The sequence below is a fragment of the Schistocerca serialis genome, chromosome 7, assembly GCF_023864345.2.
Source record: "Schistocerca serialis cubense isolate TAMUIC-IGC-003099 chromosome 7, iqSchSeri2.2, whole genome shotgun sequence".
Taxonomy (NCBI): domain Eukaryota; kingdom Metazoa; phylum Arthropoda; class Insecta; order Orthoptera; family Acrididae; genus Schistocerca; species Schistocerca serialis.
This window is the reverse complement of record NC_064644.1, coordinates 349,037,568-349,057,269: the sequence shown is the minus strand read 5'-3', so window position 1 is coordinate 349,057,269 and position 19,702 is coordinate 349,037,568.

Here is a 19,702-nt window from a genome sequence, read left to right as displayed (position 1 = left end):
CTATCTGCTCTGCAAATGAGCGAGGCTTCGTCAGTGTGCATCGCTAGCTACGTCGTCCGTACAACTGGGGCGAGTGCTAGTCCGTCTCTCGAGACCTGCCGTGTGGTGGCGCTCGGTCTGCGATCACTGACAGTGGCGACACGCGGGTCCGACATGTACTAATGGACCGCGGCCGATTTAAAGCTACCACCTAGCAAGTGTGGTGTCTGGCGGTGACACCACAGTTTCACCACAATTCTGTCTAACGTCACCGTGGACATTTCACACGGCAGAGAGGACGTCACAACCTCCCACACCCGAATTTCATCCCTTCTTTTGACGCCTCTTTGATGGAGGTCTGAACTGTGGCGCCCAGCGTTTAAATCTCGCGGTTTTCCTACAGGTTACCGAAGAAAACATTTCAGGGCGTCAGTGAAATCACCCCTTCGAAAACGTCGGTTTACAGTGACGAGCAACAGGACGAAGATCTTGACCATGTTCGGTACTGCTGACACCCTACCCCCCCCCCCCCCAGACGATTAAACCCCTATTGAAGGATGCTGTGCTGCTGCAACTGTACTGAACGTGATCTGACCATCTGAAACGTAGCGCATCCGCAGTTTTTGCTCTGGTGTACTGGGTGGACCAGTATGGTTCGTTCAAAACCATTCGATGAAATCTGAACTTGATCCAAAGCAACAAAGGGTGGTTATGCTTTTTCACCCTTCTTTTTCGGCCCCTCCTGTAGTGCCATCATTGGGAGGTGGGGTTGCAACATTGACATGTGCCTCAATAAATAAAACAACAAATGGTCGCTCTAAGACGGCCCAGTCTGGCAACACCCATTCGGCTTTGGTGAGCACTTTAAAAATGTGCCTGTACAGAGACAAACTATGACAAGAGTCCTGCTCTTGTGCCTGGTAGCCGGCCATTACAGACGCCATTTTGAAGGCTACGTGTAGCGCCACCACCTATCGGAATGAAACTGTAGGTGATGAAGCGGGAGTATCCCACAGTGTCCCAGAACAAATTCCGCATTCTTTTAACCGAAATCTGCCGGGGAAAATGTGTTGCATCACATAATGAACGCTCCTCCTATCTTCAAGAGAGGTTGCAAGATAAATATCAACAAAATTACGACCATGGTAATGGAGTGTAGCCGAGTTTAGTTTGATTGTGTTGGAATTAAGTTAGGAAATGAGACACCATAACCAGTAAACGAGTTTTGCTGTTTGGCCAGCAAAACGAATGACGGCGGCAGAAGTAATGACACCAAATTGGGACTGGAAGTACTGCAGTACGAAAGGTCTCTGGTTTTCAGTAAGTGTCGATGAGTATCACTCCCACATCCGCGTGTCGAAACGTCGTGCCATTCCGAGGAAGTAATTCGGCTGTAAATGCGAGAGCTGTACATTTGTTCTTCTGCTCGCCGAAAATGACAACGAGATCGTAGTAAATCAGTTTTTCTGAAAGGTATATATATATATTCTATTAGTGTAAACCGTATCAAAAAGCTCATTGGCCTTCACATACACACAGAAAAGCACGGTGGGATCTATATATCACGGGGAAGGTTTGAGTATCGCTAATACAATACAAATACAAGTGTTAAGGAATCTTTTCTGAAAATCTTTCTCTGGAATGTTGTCTTATATCAAAGCGAAAGGTGGCTGATAAATAACACGAGAATAGTAGATTTTGAAATGTTATGTTGCAGAAGGAAGTTGATGATTAGGGGTTGGGTTGGGTTGTTTGAGGGAGTAGACCAGACAGCGAGGTCACCGGTCTCATAGGATTAGGTTCAAATGGCTCTGAGCACTATAGGACTTAACTTCTATGGTCATCAGTCCCCTAGAACTTAGAACGACTTAAACCTAACTAACCTAAGGACAGCACACAACACCCAGTCATCACGAGGCAGAGAAAATCCCTGACCCCGCCGGGAACCCGGGAACCCGGGCGTGGGAAGCGAGAACGCTACCGCACGACCACGAGCTGCGGACATATAGGATTAGGGAAGGACGGTTCGGAAGGAGGTCGGCAGTGCCCTTTCAAAGGGACCATCCCTGCATTTGCCTGGAGCGATTTAGGGAAATCATAGAAAACCTAAATCAGGATGGTCGGGCGCGGGATTGAACTGTCGTCCTCCCGAATGCGAGTTGATGATTAGATGCATAGCTCGTATAATTAAACAAGAGGGCAAATGTATGGCAGCTTGAATAAAATAAGGAATGTGTTAATAGGACGCATCATGTGGCATCTAGGAATATGTAACTGGCTCATGGACGTAAGTGTGTGGGTGGGTGGGGGGGGGGATTTTTTATGGGAGTTCAAGGGTACAGTAAGCAGGTTCAGATCGATATAGGGTGTAGCGGCTATGCAGAGATGAAGAGACTTGCACAGGATAGGCTAGCGTAGAGAACTACTGGTCGGATAAATAACGATTTGACAATTCGTGTTGCCTGTTGACTTCTGTCTCGGATTATTCGGACGACGGTAGTTTGACGATTTTTCTGACGTTTCGCCAGCACGAGAGGCCGGCATTCACAAAACCTCACCCTCCATTTTTGGTAGCGGACTGGAATCTAACTCACGGGGGAGATTACACGGTGTGGTTATAATTAAACTTTCACTACTTAAGTCAGTATTTACTGTATGGGTACCAAACTACATAGGAATGATGTTGAAACTGGGCGCCGCGGGATTTGCGTTGTCTGGAATGTTAGTGTCATGCCTTGCCGTTGTGCGCCGGTACTGGTACGGCGACGTGGGACTGAAACACAAGCTTTAGTGTGCGTTACAGCTGTAGTCAACCCACGTTGACAGCCTGCAGCTGTAATGCACACTGATGCTTGTGTTTCGGTCCCACAAGGACAAGGTGTGCAAAGCTTACTATAAAGCTGTTTAACCGAAACAACAATAACAGTGCTGCTGCTCTTCGCAAGTATCGAAGCGTTAAAAGAATACGGAGAAGTCCTTCTTTCCGCAACGCTGTTGAACATGCTTCGGAAGTTCAAATTAACTGGTGATTTGGGAATTGTTCCTGGGAGAGACCGATGGCCAATTGAGCCACAAATTGTTGAAGATGTTACTGCTGCCGTGGCAAAGAATGCTGGACGCATTGTACGATATTCAAGCAGTGCAAGAGCTGTGTCACGCCAGCTGAACTTTCCATAGCTCATCGTTGTTTGGACAGCAGTAGAGCAGTCTCTAGTGCTTTTTTGCCCTGGAGACGACCACATGCAAGTAGAATTTATGAAAGAAATTTCCGCGCCAAATGACTGTAAATTATTTATTTCCACACAATCACGATTTCGGTTTTATACCCAATGCATAGAGAATAGATTAAGGAAAGGCAAGTCTACGTTTCTAGCTTTTGTAGACTTAGAGAAAGCTTTTGACAATGTTGATTGCAATACTCTCTTTCATATTCTGAAGGTGGCAGGGGTAAAATACAGGGAGCGAAAGGCTATTTATAATTTGTACAGAAACCAGATGGCAGTTATAAGAGTCGAGGGACATGAAAGGGAAGCAGTAGTCGGGTAGGGAGTGAGACAGGGTTGTAGCCTATCCCCAACGTTATTTGATCTGTATATTGAGCAAGCAGGCAAGGAAACAAAAGAAAATTTGGAGTAGGAATTAAAATCTATGGAGAAGAAATAAAAACTTTGAGGTTCGCCGATGGCATTGTAATTCTGTCAGAGACAGCAAAGGACTTGGAATAGCAGCTGAACGGAATGGACAGTGTCCTGAAAGGAGGATATAAGATGAACATCAACAAAAGCAAAACGAGGATAATGGAATGCAGCCGAATTAAATCTGGTGATGCTGCGGAAATTAGATTACGAAATGAGACGCTTAAAGTAGTAAATGAGTTTTGCTATTTGGGGAGCAAAATAATTCACGATGGTCGAAGCAGAGAGGATATAAAATGTAGACTGGCAATAGCAAGGAAAGCGTTTCTGAAGAAGAGAAATTTGTTAACATCGAGTATAGATTTAAGTGTCAGGAAGTCGTTTCTGAAAGTATTTGTATGGAGTGTAGCCATGTATGGAAGTGAAACGTGGACGATAAATAGTTTGGACAAGAAGAGAATAGAAGCTTTCGAGATGTGGTGCTAAAGAAGAATGTTGAAGATTAGGTGGGTAGATCACATAACTAATGAGGAGATATTGAATAGAATTGAGGAGAAGAGGAGTTTGTGGCACAACTTGACTAGAAGAAGGGATCGGTTGGTAGGACATATTCTGAGGCATCAGGGGGTCACCAATTTAGTATTGGAGGGCAGCGCGGAGGGTAAAAATCGTAGAGGGAGGCCAAGAGATAAATACACTAAACAGATTCAGAAGGATGAAGGTTGCAGTAGGTACTGGGAGATGAAGAAGCTTGCACAGGATAGAGTAGCATGGAGAGCTGCATCAAACCAGTCTCAGGAATGAAGACCACAACAACAACAACCCAATGCATGTTGCAAACAGACCAGAATTTGTCTTACTACATGGTATGGGTACATATCGAAGACGCATAACCCGGCTGACATCGTCCACAATGAGAAACCATTGACACACAGCATGGCGTATTTAACAGCCAATACCCTCCTGTGACCAACATTCATCACATTTGTGCATCAGCTGATGTCAACATACTGTGACATACGATAGTATTGGCTGTTACATAAGCCATACTGTGGGTCAGTGGTTGTTCACCGTGCACAATGTCAGCCGTATTATGTATCTTCTACATCATCTTGTGTAATGTAATACAACTGGTCTACAAGACCATAAATATGTTTTCTGGACGGTGACATGCCACAGAGGGGTAAAACATATTGTAACATTTCAATATGCACTTGACAATGGCTATAAAGCCGAAATCATGATTCTGCGAAATAAATAAATTGTTGACAGTCATGTGGCGGAAATTTCTTTCAAAAAACCTCTAGTGCGTTTCCAGGCTATCGCGAATGCAGATGGTCGACACATTGACCAACGGTTGTAACCCGAAACGCAAACTTGGTACGCTATTAACAAATTTTACCCTCTCCTGTGGAAATTAAAATGTGTTTCTTTTAAATACGTTAGTAGTCTTCTTGTTCTTACAAATGTTCCCCTAAATTTTCACTGCCCTACGATCACTGGTTTGTCGTGAGAGTCCCCTCAAGTAGCGAAAGTTTAATTACAATCACCCTGTGTCGTGCGAGCTTCTGAGGGCTTTTCCCTGCTCATTTGCGCTGTACATCTCCCCTTTGCCATCTGCGACGGTCGTTCGCTACAGCATGAGCTTGAGGCTTTCCTTTTTCTTATTGAGGCTGCTGTCATGTTTGTGAATTTCTATGGCCTTACAGAAAAACCAGCCGTTGTAGCCCTTTTGCACAGCGAGAACTACCGTGTCAGCATATTTTATTGTGTGGTAGGTCTCACACAGCACGTGCGCCATCACGGCCAGTTTCTGCTCCTGCCCCAGTCGGCAATGTCGTTCATTTTCGGTGATCCTGGTGTTGATGGACAGTCCAGTCATTCGCACTTATACTTAACATACAAGGATGCTGCATGCTCCCTGCACTACAAGTGGCCCTCTTTGGTTCTCTGCTCATCTGAGGCACTCTTTGATCTTCTTGATTGGTCCTGGTACGTATGGTAGAAAGGCTGTTCCCGACATCCCGAGATCGACGGACGGAATCGGCCGTATATTGTGTAAGCACGGCTTAGAGACGATTTAAAAACCAACCAAGACAATCAAAGAGTGTCTCAGATCAGCACCTTTGCAATGTTGGGAATATGAAGCATACCTTGCACTTGGGGAGAAGCCTATGCAGAACTGACAGGACGATCGATCAACACTGGGACCACCGAACAGACTGTGGCAACAAATCGGCCGTAGTGGCGCACGCACTGCGTGAGATCTTCTACACAATAAAATTCGACGACACGGAAGTTCTTGCTATGGAGAAGCGCTACCACGCCCGCTAATACAGGGACATCATAGAAGTTCGCAAACATAACAATAAGTTCAACAAGAAAGAGGAAAGCCTCAAGCTCGTACTGGGAAAACCACAGCGGAAATGACCACGGAAAAGCCCTCAGACGTTGGCGTGACAAGTACATATAAACTCCGACCGCGAGCTAGACTCCACTCCACCACCAGCAATGGAGAGTGAAGCTCTGCCAGCCACTCGTGTTGGTCAAACGTCAGAAAAATCGTCGAACTAACGACGGTCGAAGAAACCGAGACATACACTAAAAGGCAATACGTCAACAATTGGCCACTAAAGTCTCAATAATTTTGTGTTTGGTCTCTACGGGGAGAAGATACCAAGATTGACCGATGCCTTGACCAACGATTGAGGAAGAAAGCTCGTGAGAAAGAAAGCTCGTTTGCTTTCGTCTCTCCCCTTTTTATCGCGGTGCTGGGAGGAAGGGATTACACAAAAGTTCCTGAAATGAGGGCGCCTAATCACCAGAGCTCAGGCACATAATATCTACGACACTATGGAATGAACTTGTCTTCGTGAGCGAATTCATCCAATATGGAGAGACTTGGAGAGAAATGATGAGGAACATTTGGATAATTTCTGTGATAGCATGCATCGAGACGACTGAGTCCCAGCATCAGTCACAGGAGCATCCAGAAGGAAGTCGAACGCTACACCGCGCGACAGAAAAAAATTTTTGCAAGATGTCGAAAGAAGATCCACAAGTCGATTCCTGAGATGTCACGCACAGTGGTCAACCTCAGTGAACGACTGTTGACCTCAGAGCAGCGCATATTCTTAAAAAAAGACAGAATTTTGCTGTCATCCCCAGAACATGACTTGTAAAGAATTAACACCGAAGCGGCCATCCTGGCCCTTCCATGTGAAATACGCACTGAACTGTCAGGATACTGTGCCCAGCATAGCCACCAGCGTGTAACATGAAAAAAGAATTAAAAGCCAGCAATAGCCTTAACGCTAACAAGAGTATACTGATACTGCCTGCCGACAAGGGAAATGCAACCATTGAAATGAAAACCAAGGATTATGAGCAGAAGATTCGGGACCTATCAGATCCAATGACATACCGAAAGCGCGGATCACCGAATTCGTATGGGTTAATCACTGCATCTTGTCCCTCGGTAGATGTATGGAATAACCAGTGCAACATGGAAGCCCTACGGCCTCAGCTGTATAGATTACAAACGGGTCTTGGATTCCTGTGCGGCAGCGAACGATCGTTGTAGATAGCAAGGTAGCACAGTGGAAACGGCCAGGGAAAAGCCCTCAGTTGTTGATGTGGTAGATACATGAATCTCCAGCGGTGGGTTAGACTCCGCCACCAGCAACGGAGGGTAAGGGTTTGACAATGCCAGCCATTCGTGCTGGCGAAACGCCAGATAAATTATTAAACAAACGTCGGGCGAAGAATTCGAAAGTCAATAGTCAGTATGTTAACAAGTGGCCAAGAAAACCTCAATAATTTTGAAACTATGATTTCATTCTACAATACGACAATAACCGATAACATGGAGCTACTCACGTAGACAGATATCTTTAAGAACAAACAGCTCCGTTGGCCAGCCTGATTGTCTTCGTTGCTCTTCATAATCCCTCTCTTTATCACAACGAGTACAGCTCCGTGAGAGGAATAGCGTTTACAATAACCTGACATAATGAGCCATTTACTTCCTATATACCCTGTGTAGTCTTCGTTCATGTGCAGAAATTGCTGCTTGTCTTTACTATCCTTATTATGATTGTTACTATTGGTAAGCTAAGAATGACACAGTAATGTCATGTATTATGAGCACAATTCTCGATTCGAATATGAATATTTAGGAACTAAATTTTCGGGTTTCTTCTATAAGTGTTATACTTTGAGTAATCTGATGCTATAAATCTCCGATTTTCTGCTTGAACAGTAAGTTAACTGACTCAAAAAGTTCGGGCCTGTTTGTAAAAACGTGATCAAAGGCAATATCGTCACGAAATGGCCGTCTAATCGACTGTTCAGGGTTATTTCCGGATAAGACGTTAAAAGAATATCACATGAATCCGTTCTAATCAGTTGAGTCCCCCACTGTATAAATGATAGTTTTAAGTCCCTCCCCCCTTAACACTGTAACTTCATCAGGAAAATTATAAGTGACTTTCTCCAAGTTTTCCCTAAAAGATTCCGCCACTATAGCTACTGAGACTGGTGGTCTATAGAGTCATCTGATTACCATATTTGATCCACCTTCTACACGTGCTTTCTTCTAAATTATTTCGTAACTGGAATGTTTACTAAGGTCACTATATATTATCCTACTAAGAGGGCGTGCTGAAAAGTAATGCCTCCCATCTTTATGTGAAAACTCTAACAGTTTATTAAATGAAACAAACATTATTAATATTCTACAGTTTCATTTTTTATGTCTGCATATTTGCTACCCTCTGCCGCTACAGGGCTCCGAATTGCAACGTGTAACATGGCGTTGAGTAAGGTAACTGCGTCGGTGTGTGAGATACAGCATGCTGTAATCGAGTTCGAAGAGTTGATCCACACCTGGGGCAACCGTTCATTGAGCATGACAATTCCAGACCACACATGAGCGCTACGAATTCTGCAACTATCCGACGCCATGGTTTCACTGTCACCGATTTTCCCCCATACAGTCCCGACTTAGCCCCATCCGATTTTTTTCTGTTTCCCAAACTTAAAGAACACCTTCGAGGATCTCACTTTGATAGTGATGAAGCGGTGAAGGTAGAAATGAGGTTGTGGCTCCGTCAACAGTCAGACGTTCTACAGTGACGGGAGAAATGTGTTCGCCGCCGGAGTGACTGTCTTGAGAAATAATTATGTGAAAATGGAGAATAAAGATGTAGAATGCTAAAAACGTTTGTTTTATTTAAAAATCTCTAAGAGTTTTTACACAAAAAGGTTGAAGACATCACTTTCAAACACTCCCTCGTGCTTACGGCTACAGATACTGCTCCACCAAGGGCGTCTAGACTGTCTTTGTGATATACATTTCAAGTTTAAAATTTCATTTCTGTACATTTTTCATTTCAACTTACTTTCTGTTCCTAGTACTGTGTAGGCATTGCTACAGTTTACAAATTCTCAGGAAAATAGGTTTATGCTATGGGGCAATGCAGGTAATACGTACGAGAATTGAGACCGAGAAATAAGAGACAAAAAATGAAGTTCTCGGATTAATAAGGATATAAAAAATGGATATACTGTTTCGCCCCTACTGTTCAATCTATACATTGAAACTAGCAATGACGAAAACAAAATAAAATTTGAGGGTGAAAGGAGACCAGTGATAAAATTCGCTGATCTCACTTTTATCCTCATTGAAACTGAAGTAATATTTCAGGACTTGTTGAGTAGAATGAAAAGTCCAGTGAGCACACACTGCCAGTTGAGAACAAATCGAAGAAAGATGAAACTAATGAGGAGTAGCACACATCAGATTAGTGAGAACCTTGACTCCAAAATTGAAGATAACATAGTAGTAGAAATGGAGGAATTGTGTTAAACTTGGAAGCAAAATAACACATGATGGGAGAAGCAGGGAGGACATTGCAAGCGGTCTATCACAGGCAAAGAGGGCATTCCTGACTAAAAGAAGCCTACTAGCGTCAAACATTGGCGTTAATTCGAGGAAGAAATCTGGGTAAACGTACATTTGGGGCATAACATTCTATTGTAGTGAAACGTGGACTTTGGAAAAACCGGGCAAGAAGAGACTCGATGCGTTTGAGATTTGGTGCTATAGAATAATATTAAAAATTTGATGGAATGATGATAAATGGAGAGCCTCCAGGTAGAATCGACGAGGCAAGAAAAGTGCGGAAAAACATTGACAAAAAGAAGGGCAAAAAGATAGGACATAAGATGTGAAAACAGAACTTCACCGAGCGATGTGGCGCAGTGGTTAGCACACTGGACTCTCATTCTGGAGGACGGCGATTCAAACACGCGTCAGGGCACCCTAATTTTGGCTTTCCGTGATTTCCCTAAATCGCTTCAGGCAAATGTCGGGATGGTACCTTTGAAAGGACATGGCCGATTTTCTTCCCCATCTTTCCCCAATCAGATGGGACCGATGGCCTCGCTGTTTGGTGACCTCCGCCAAATCAACCAACCTGCCAACCAGAACTTCCATGATACTTGTGGGAGTTACAGAGGATAGGAGTTACAAGGAAAGACGGCGACTGTAATATATTCAACAAGTAATTCGTTGCGTGCAAGTGCTACTCCGATATGAAGACGTTGGCACAGGAGAGTAATTCTTGGCGGGGCGCATCAAACCAGTCAGAAGACTAATGACAGAAAAAAATTGAGCAGACGTGAGTATAACTTGCGCTCTGAGGGTTTCGTAAACACTTAACTACGTGTATAGCCAAGTCATTCATCCCGACATTGATACTGGCAAGGTATCGGCCAGGGAATTTTAAGACTTTCGACAATGTCTTCATTTCGACGTTGAAGTCGTATAACAAATGGCAAAAGAAATATGTTTTGTATGATATAATTACAAATTAACAATTTTCAGATATTTTTTTCCTTTTCTTGTAATGTGAACCCGGCTTCTCACAAAATTTCACGATTTTGGATCAATGTGAAGTACCATATTGGTTTTGATAAGTGAGTTGGCGAGTATTAAAATATGTGGTATAAATGGCCTAAACTTTTGCTTGTATTGATTAGAGGCTTCATTTTTCTTACACAGTCAAGGGATCGTAGACCTTTGCGTGTGGCGCAAATTTCGGTTTGGTGCGTCTACCCGTTCCTGAGAAAAAGAATTTTTAACAGCCGGAAGATAGACAGACAGACAGACGGACAGACAATAAAGTCATCCTATTAGGATTCCTTTCCTACCGACTGAGGTACGGAACCATAGCTGTCGGGCGTTTTCATGGACGCTTCAGCAATAAAATAATAGTACATAAACATTTTGACTCTCTGATCTCATTGACAAACGTCTTCCTCCTTCATTATCAAATCTCACCACTCACAGAATTATGTATTTAATTAATTAGGCGGAAAGAGGGGCTTCTCTGTGTTAAGGAACCCGTACTTCCAGGCAGCAAATACTCTTCTACCACAGCAGCCGCTCATTCCATGGTTTAGTGTGCGCTTGACTTGTTTAGGAAGAGGCGGAGAGATTCCTACAGTTCTCCATGTGATAGCGGAGATCGAGAAATGCCCTCCAAAGACCGTCACAGAATCGTGTGAGCCACTGGCTTAAACCCTTAACTTGGCCCAAACCAGAATATGCAGTCGGCTCTCTGAACGATGCTGTAAAAGGCCAACTTTGCTTCCTCTCCGTATACAAATTGTCACTGATTCTATCAGCCACCTGTAACAACCTAGAAAGGCTTCTAAAACTATATTTCCGCGTTTATATCTGAGACTCTTATTCTCGTACGAGGGCGCTCAATTAGTAATGCCACACTTTTTTTCTGAAAGCAGGTTGCTTTTATTCAGGATTCAAATATACCATATTATTCCCCACTATTTTTTGGTACATACTGTATCTGTTTGGTGCGAAAAGTGGCAATTCACCCTGAATAAAGAAAATTGTAAGTTATGCACATGAGTACTAAAAGAAATCCACTAAATTTCGACTGGGCGATAAGTCACACAAATCTGAAGGCTGTAAATTCAACTGAATACTTAGGGATTACAGTTACAAATTACCTAATCTGGAACGATCACATAGATAATGTTGTGGGTAGAACAAACTAAAGACTGCGATTCATTGGCAGAACACTTAGAAGGTGCAACAAATCCACTGAAGAGACTGCTTACACCACGATTGTCAGCCATATTCTGGAGTATTGCTGTGCGGTGTGGGATCTCCATCAGGTGGGGCTGACGGATGACATCGAACAAGAACAAAGAAGGGCAGCTTGTTCCGTATTATCTCGAAATAGCGGAGATTGTGCCACAGACATGGTACGTGAATTGGAGCGGCAATCATTAAAACAATGGCGTTTTTCGTTGCGACGGGATCTTCTCATGAAATTTCAATCACCAGTTTTGTCCTCCTATTGCGAAAACATTCTAATGGCACCCACCTACAGAGTGAGAAATGATCATCACGATAAAATAAGAAAAATCAGGGCTCGCACAGAAAAATTTAAGTGCTCGTTTTTCCAGCGCGTTTCGGGAGTGGAACGGTAGAGGGACAGCTTGAAGGTGGTTCATTGAACCCTCTGCCAGGCGTTTTATTATGAGTAGCAGAGTAATCACGTAGATGTAGATGTCGATGGTACCATTCTGTTAGTCTAAATCGGTGCCCAAGCCTTACTGCATCATCTACGTACTGCTTCCGGTGGAGTACCTCCTTCGTTGGGCCAAAAAGATGGTAGTCGGAAGGTGCGAGATCCGGGTTGTAGGGTGGATGAGCAGGAACAGACTTAGTGAGCTCCTCTCTGGTGCGCAGACTTGTGTGGGGCTTTGCATTCTCATGGAGATGGAGACGTTCATTTGCATTTTTTATGGCTGACGAACACTAACGTCAATTTCCTGAGTAAAGCACAGTACACTTCAGACTCAATCGTTGTACATTGAGGGAGGACATCAGACAGAACAACCCCTTTAGATTCCCAGAAGACCGCCCCCATGACTAAGCTGAGGGTGCGGCTTTGAAGTTTTTCTTCGGAAGAGAGGTGATGGTCGGCCACTGTGGGCCGAGGGTTCTAGGCGCTTCAGTCTGGAACCGCGCGACTGCTATGGTCGCAGGTTAGAATCCTAATCCTGCCTCTGGCATGGATGTGTGTGATGTCCTTAGGTTAGTTAGGTTTAAGTAGTTTTAAGTTCTAGGGGACTGATGACCTCAGATGTTAAGTTCCATAGTGCTCAGAGCCATTTGAACCATTTTTGAAGAGAGCTGATGCGGCGCCACTCCAAGCGCTGCCGTTTTGTTTCCGGTTCGATGTGGTAAATCCATGTTTCATCGCCTGTGACGATGTTCGACAAAAAACTGTTACTATCAGCCTCGTAGCCGGCCGATGTGGCTGAGCGGTTCTGGGCGCTACAGTCTGGAACCGCGAGACCGCTACGGTCGCAGGTTCGAATCCTGCCTCGGGCATAGATGTGTGTGATGTCCTTAGGTTGGTTAGGTTTAAGTAGTTCTAAGTTCTAGGGGACTGATGACCTCAGAAGAGTCCCACAGTGCTCAGAGCCAGAGCCTCGTAACGTGCAAGCAGTTCCGCAGAGAAGGTCCTTCGTTGCTGTATATGAACTTCTGTTAGTCGGCTAGGAACCCCATACGCGACTGGTGGACAAGTGTGTTAGTAATGCCAACCGAGACGTACAGCTGAGCACCTCGAATGAGAGTGTCCGCACTCTCCAACGTTGCAGGAGTCACAGCTGCGGCGACCGGGAGGCACGCGGAAGAGCGGACAAGTTTTCGCGGCCTTGTTGTGATGTTTACAGACGCCGGACCCAACGACTCACCATGCTTTTGTTCACTGCCATGTCTCTGTAGACGTTATGCAAGCGCCTATGAATATCTGCGGTGCTCTTGTTTTCCGTCAAAATAAATAAATAATCTTGAATGACATCCTCTGCTGGGAACGCACCTTCTTCACAGACGCAATTTTGAAAGCTGCGTACCGCGCCGCCACCTATCGAACTACATGACACTACAGGGGCTGAAGCGCGAATATTCCACGACATTTCACAACAAATTCCGCATTTTTCAACCGAAACTGGCCGAGAAAAGGAAACGTGTTCCATTACTTATTGAACGCCTGTCGCGCAATGTAACCGTATCCGACACGTAGCCTACCCAGCTAATAACAATTTTTGTAATTTGGCCTGTGTGTTGCTGCAGTGTCTGATCAGCACCGTCACAGAATAAATTGTATTAACTGGAAGAATAGAAGTCAAGCAGAGTCAGTCGTGGGCAGCGACAAGCGGTGGCCACATCCGTGTCTGGAGTGGCCATAGGCGGACGTGGTGACCGCGACAGGACGCGCCCACTGATAGGCGGGCATTCGGCGATGGCGTGCTAGCCGCGAACCGGGAACCACTTGCCGGCCGGCGTGGGCGAAGAGCTCGCCACGCCATCATCCAACTCTTTTAGCTCTCTTTGTATTTGTTGACGCGTTCCCTATAATCTTGCTATTATGTTGCAACGCTTACTCAAGCAGATGACTCATTCATTTCGCAAAATATGGATATTACATTAAGTAAGCTCACCGGACAAAAAAGTAGTCACCCCTAGAGAAATCATTGCAAGCATCTTTTAATATCGTGACTGGAGTCGGCAGCAACCTCGACACGGTTAGGAGGTGAGTCCACAAAGTTGTGCAGATACATGTCATACAGGATAAAGCCACTCGCCGAGGATTTGATCTCACAGTTCCACCAAACTGCGGGGATGCTGGCGTTGACGATTTGCCTGCTGCTCCAACATCTCCCACAGATTTTCTATGGGTTCCAAGTCACATGATTTTGCAGGCCACTGGGGGAGTGGTCAGAAAACCATTCACATGTTCTTTCAGCCCAATGAACTTCGCTTCTGTGTCGTTATGTGCATCAGTAATCGACCCTTGGGAGGTGACCGACCCTAAATTCTCTTCCCACGCAGTTCCCAGCGCTATGTTCCATCACTAGCAGTGCGGGATGGAACATCAGTCACTGCCTGCAGCAGTTTCTGTCGGGTTTGGAAGCGATTTTGATTCACAAGCCGTGAAACACATCTCCCATCCCTCTCAGTGAGGATCTTTTCCCGTCCACAATTCTGACGCCGTGTTTCGTAGCCACAACTGTTTGTAGATAACGTTGAACAGTCCGCCACGAAACACCAAAAAATGCAACAACTTCACACACCGTGCCATGGGTACTGATAAATACGATTGTCTGTTTTTGGCGCTTTGTTATATTCTTACTTTAATCCATGTTTACGAACAATACCCGTTTGAAACATAAATGTCTCCCTGAACGCTACTGCCTCATGCTCATGTAGTGGCAGTGTGGGGGAGGTTGAGCGCGTGAATTGATCTCTGTGTCACATGTAAAAGCTTAACGAGTCATCTGTGCGCGTGCCCTGGAGTGATTAATTTTTTATTCCATGAGTACTCAGCACTTTGTATGTATAAAAACATGTGGTGCAAGTTAGAAATCTATTCGATGACAAATCGTCTCTTGCGAGGTGACCGACCCCAAATGTACTTCCCGCGCAGTTCCCATCGCAACGTTTCATCACTAGGTTTTTACGTGTGCAACTATAAGAATGCAGTGGGAATCTATTCATATCTGTTGGACTAAAACTGTGAAAACAAACACTCCAAACCGACATTTCATGTAAGTCATATCCAATGCAAATCTGTAACGCAACCATCTGTGTGGCGTGCTTATCATTATGTATTATTTATGTTTTAGGATAATTAATCTGTAAAAAAACGAACCAAATGTTGTAATAAAAGCATGAAAACCGTCTGAAGATGAATCGTAATGATTCGAAACCGGTAACGGTACCTTTTGAATAAAGGAACTGAAACTAAATTTGTGGCCGGTTGCTGTCTCAACACCATCAACATTTGTCTTCAAATAACAGCCACGGTCTCCACCCATGTCATCATATGACAAAATTGCAGTATTCAGTTTCTTTCGTACCTGGTTGTTACAACTGAAGTCAGTTACTCACGGAAGTCCAGTGTCGTCTGCAACTATCGTACTGCAGCGAAACTTGGTAGATATGCTAATGCGTTAATGCGGAACCGATTTATACTGAAAAAAAAAAAATTGTTAAAATTTTGACCACCAGGGGCAAATCTGGTGCTGTACGACGATGTCTCTGGTGCTCATATTGAACAAACCGTATAAGCAGAGATCAGTAATGAAATTGGCAATTGACCCTAAATAACGAAAAGTTAGGTCATCTACAGTGCTCAATGGAATGCGTTAACCTTCGGTTACACGATAAATCAATCAAATCTAAAACCCATGAATTCAACCAAATACCTAGGAATTACAATTACGAACAACTTAAATTGGAAAAATAACAGATAGAAAATGTTGTGACGAAGGCTAACCAAAGACTAAATTTTATTAGCAGGACACTTAGAAAATGTAACAAATCTACTAAAGAGTCTGCCTACACTACGCTTGTCCGTTCTCTTTAGAATACTGCTGTGCAGTGTGGGATCCTTACCAGATAAGATTGACGGAGTACATCGAAAAAGTTCAAAGAAGAGCAGCAGGATTTGGGCTGGACATCATTAAAACAACGGTGATTTTCATTGCGGAGGAATCTACTCAAGAAATTCCAATCACCAAGTTTCTTCTCCGAATGCTTTTTTTTTAATTATTCCAATCCGCTATATGCGTATTGGAATAATAGAGGTGGTTCGATGAACCCTCTGCAGGCTCTAAATGTGATTTTTATAGTATCCGTGTAGATGTAGATTCAAATGGTTCAAATGGCTCTAAGCACTATGGGACTTAACAGCTGAGATCATCAGTCCCCTAGACTTATAACTACTTAAACCTAACTAACCCAAGGACATCACACACATCCATGCGCGATGCAGGATTCGAACCTGCGACCGTTGCAGCAGCACGTTTCCGGACTAAAGCAGCCGGTTAGATGCCTATGAACCGACATTATACCATTTTTAGTGTTTGACCTTTCCTGCCCATGTCCCGTTCCTAACCCATTACATATGGAATCATTTCTATAGGTCTTTCTTGCATTCACAGCGCCAAATTTGCACCGACTTGCCAAAATTGGGATTAATTTTTTCCAGTGTAAATCGGTTCCGTATTAACGCTTTAGAATATGTACCAAGTTTAGCTGTCAAACGATAATTACAGCCCATCCTGAAGCTGTGTGACTAGCTGCACTTTAATTATAAGCACCTGGTAGAATTATTGATCACTTGGAAACTAATACAGATCAAGATTTTATCTCTAATTGTTTCAGGAAGCAGATTTGCCCATACAGCGCAATCCGCATCGCGCTAGCTAACGATACAGGGAAACGGCCAGATCTGGATCATTTCGGCCGTGGGCTGGTTTTTAGGCAGTTCTCACTCTCGTTTAGGCAAATGCTCGGTAGGTCCCAACTTTTGATCAGAAAGTAAAAAGCGTCATTTGAATAAATTAGTGCAATTATAAACGCGTTAAATCATTTTAAGTGTAACTGAAAATGTAGTTATTCACGAACGCAGAAGATGAACATTTCGAACCCAAATGAAGGTAACTACAAATAACACTTTCTTTCGTCTTTAATCTCGTCTGAAATTGTTTTCTCGTAAAACTAACAACTGCATCGTTCGTTTAATGCTAAATGATAAACGGAAGCAAATGATACGCCCAAAAACGCCAATTTATTCGTTGAGAATGGAGTTGTAGCTGCGAAACGCTTTGGACATAAACAATAAAATATATCATCGTGATATATTATTACGAGCAAATATATCCATAACTCGTAATGCAATTTGCTGTAAATTTGAATAAAAAACACAACAGCTATACTTTCTGTGTGTTTATTGCGCCAGAACCGGCTTAATTCTAAACGATCATCTTCATTTGACCTACAGTCCAACAAGACACATGCATACCGGAACATTTCTGCCACTATGTGAGAATTAGCTACGAAAAATGTTGGTGAACTCACAGTGTGAGTCACGTATCACACACGGTCGTCACATTAATTTGACCACCCGTCAAAACCCTGAATAAAAAGCTTTGGCAGGGCAAATGTGCAGGAAAACAGTCAGTGAGGTTTTCAAAGGTACCGACAGGAATGTGGAGCCATTCCAGCTCTAGCGCCATGGCCAGCTGCGCAAGGTTTCTCGAATGAGAATTCATGGTGCGATCAGCCAGATGTAGCTGGTCGCACATATTCTTCGATTGGGTTTTAATGCGTTGAGTCCGGCGGCCAGGGGAGTATGAGGAAGTCATCCTGCTACTGTTCGAACCACGCACGTACGCTGCGAGATGTGACATGTTGCATTGTTCTGCTGAGAGATGCCGAGGAAAAAACAAGCTGTATGCAGAAGTGGGCACAGTCCCCATGAATAGCTGCATACTTGTGTTGATTTATTGTGCCTTTTATAATGGCGAGATCACCAATTGAACTCCACGAAAACATTCCCCATATCATAAAGCTCCATCCTCCGGCCTGGATCATCTCGACAATTGATGCAGGTCCGTACATGCCAACGACCGTCTGAGCGATGGAGCACTAAATGGGATTAGGCTGAAAATACCAGCTGTTGCCACTCAGCGGACATTCAGTTCCGGCACTGGCGTACAAATTCCAACTTTCGTCGCCGCTCAACATTAGTCAGGATGGCTGCATAACAGGCATCTGCTGCCTAGGCCCATACGATCAACGATGAGGACACACTGTTGGTATCCCCTTGGTTCATATGGGCAGTCATTCGCTCAATAGCTGTATTCCTCGTCGCGCGTGCACATCTCAGGATCCGTCGTTAAACCATTTTAGCATTATCATGGCACATGCTTCGTCTATAAGTTAGAGCCGGCCGCGTTGGCCGAGCGGTTCTAGACGCTTCAGTCCGAAACCACGCGGCTGCTACGGTCGCAGATTCGAATCCTGCCTCGGGCATGGATGTGTGTGATGTCCTTAGGTTAGTTAGGTTTAAGTAGTTCTAGGAGACTGATGACCTCAGACGTTAAGTCCCGTAGTCCTTAAAGCCATTTGATCCATTTATAAGTTAGATCATTTACACATTGTGCAGGTCAAGTGGTTATTTCATTGTTAGGAGACGAGATCATTAGGGTGCATTTCAATATTCATTTAAGCCTAGTAATTAACTGATGCACATTGTAACTGGTCCCTCTGTTAATTTTTTCTTAAATGAATGAACTCAGAAGGAGTTAAAATAAAACTTTCATGGGTCAGTATTCACAGTTTATAAGTGGGCACTTTAATCAGGCCAGTTTTGTGTACACAATCTTACATGTTCTGAGAACTTAAAAGCGAACAAAGCATTTACAAGGTGTGCTGGTTTTTATTTACGTTTATATTAGACAGACTTGGCGGCACAAAATGATCAACTATTTTGCTGCCTTCGAAAGGTTTAGTATGATGAGTGCATCTCCTGGGGCACGCCATGTTCACATAGATTATATACATCGACATCCACACCAGTCATTGGTCATCTAACCCAAACTGACACAGGCGCGGATCGTGGGTTCGCTAGCACGACAAAAGAATCGGTATTAACATTAATTGAACGAATGAAATGATAAAAAATACATCGAAAGACGTTGTTTACTGTGGGTTCCAAGGCTCTTGAGAAAGGAAATAATACGAATCAGCAACGACGCCTGTGATGACCACCTGCAGAGTTTCTGTGTGATGAAACCTGAACGAAATCTGAGAACGAGGATTTGTCAGGTCATGCAACGACATTATTTGCAGAACGACTTAATTTTCATCAGGGTGCTGTAAGTGGTTACATAGACGCCGAAAACATCAAATTTTTGATTGCGTAAACTTCCCAAAAAGCCGTACATTACTGTAGCGATCGCATTTATGCCTGCTGAAACACCGCTTTAAGCGTAATCTTAATAACCCTTATGAGTGGAGTATTTTGAGAGTTGGAATGAGAAGAGTAATGAAATGGCGACTAGCTGGAAAAACGTTCTGTGCATGAAGTACAACAATACTGCAATAAAATATCGTCTCTCGGTTAATAAAACTTGAAGCAAATACTAAGAGAAAAGTGGTCAGAGACTGAAACAGACATTTTATAGATAAA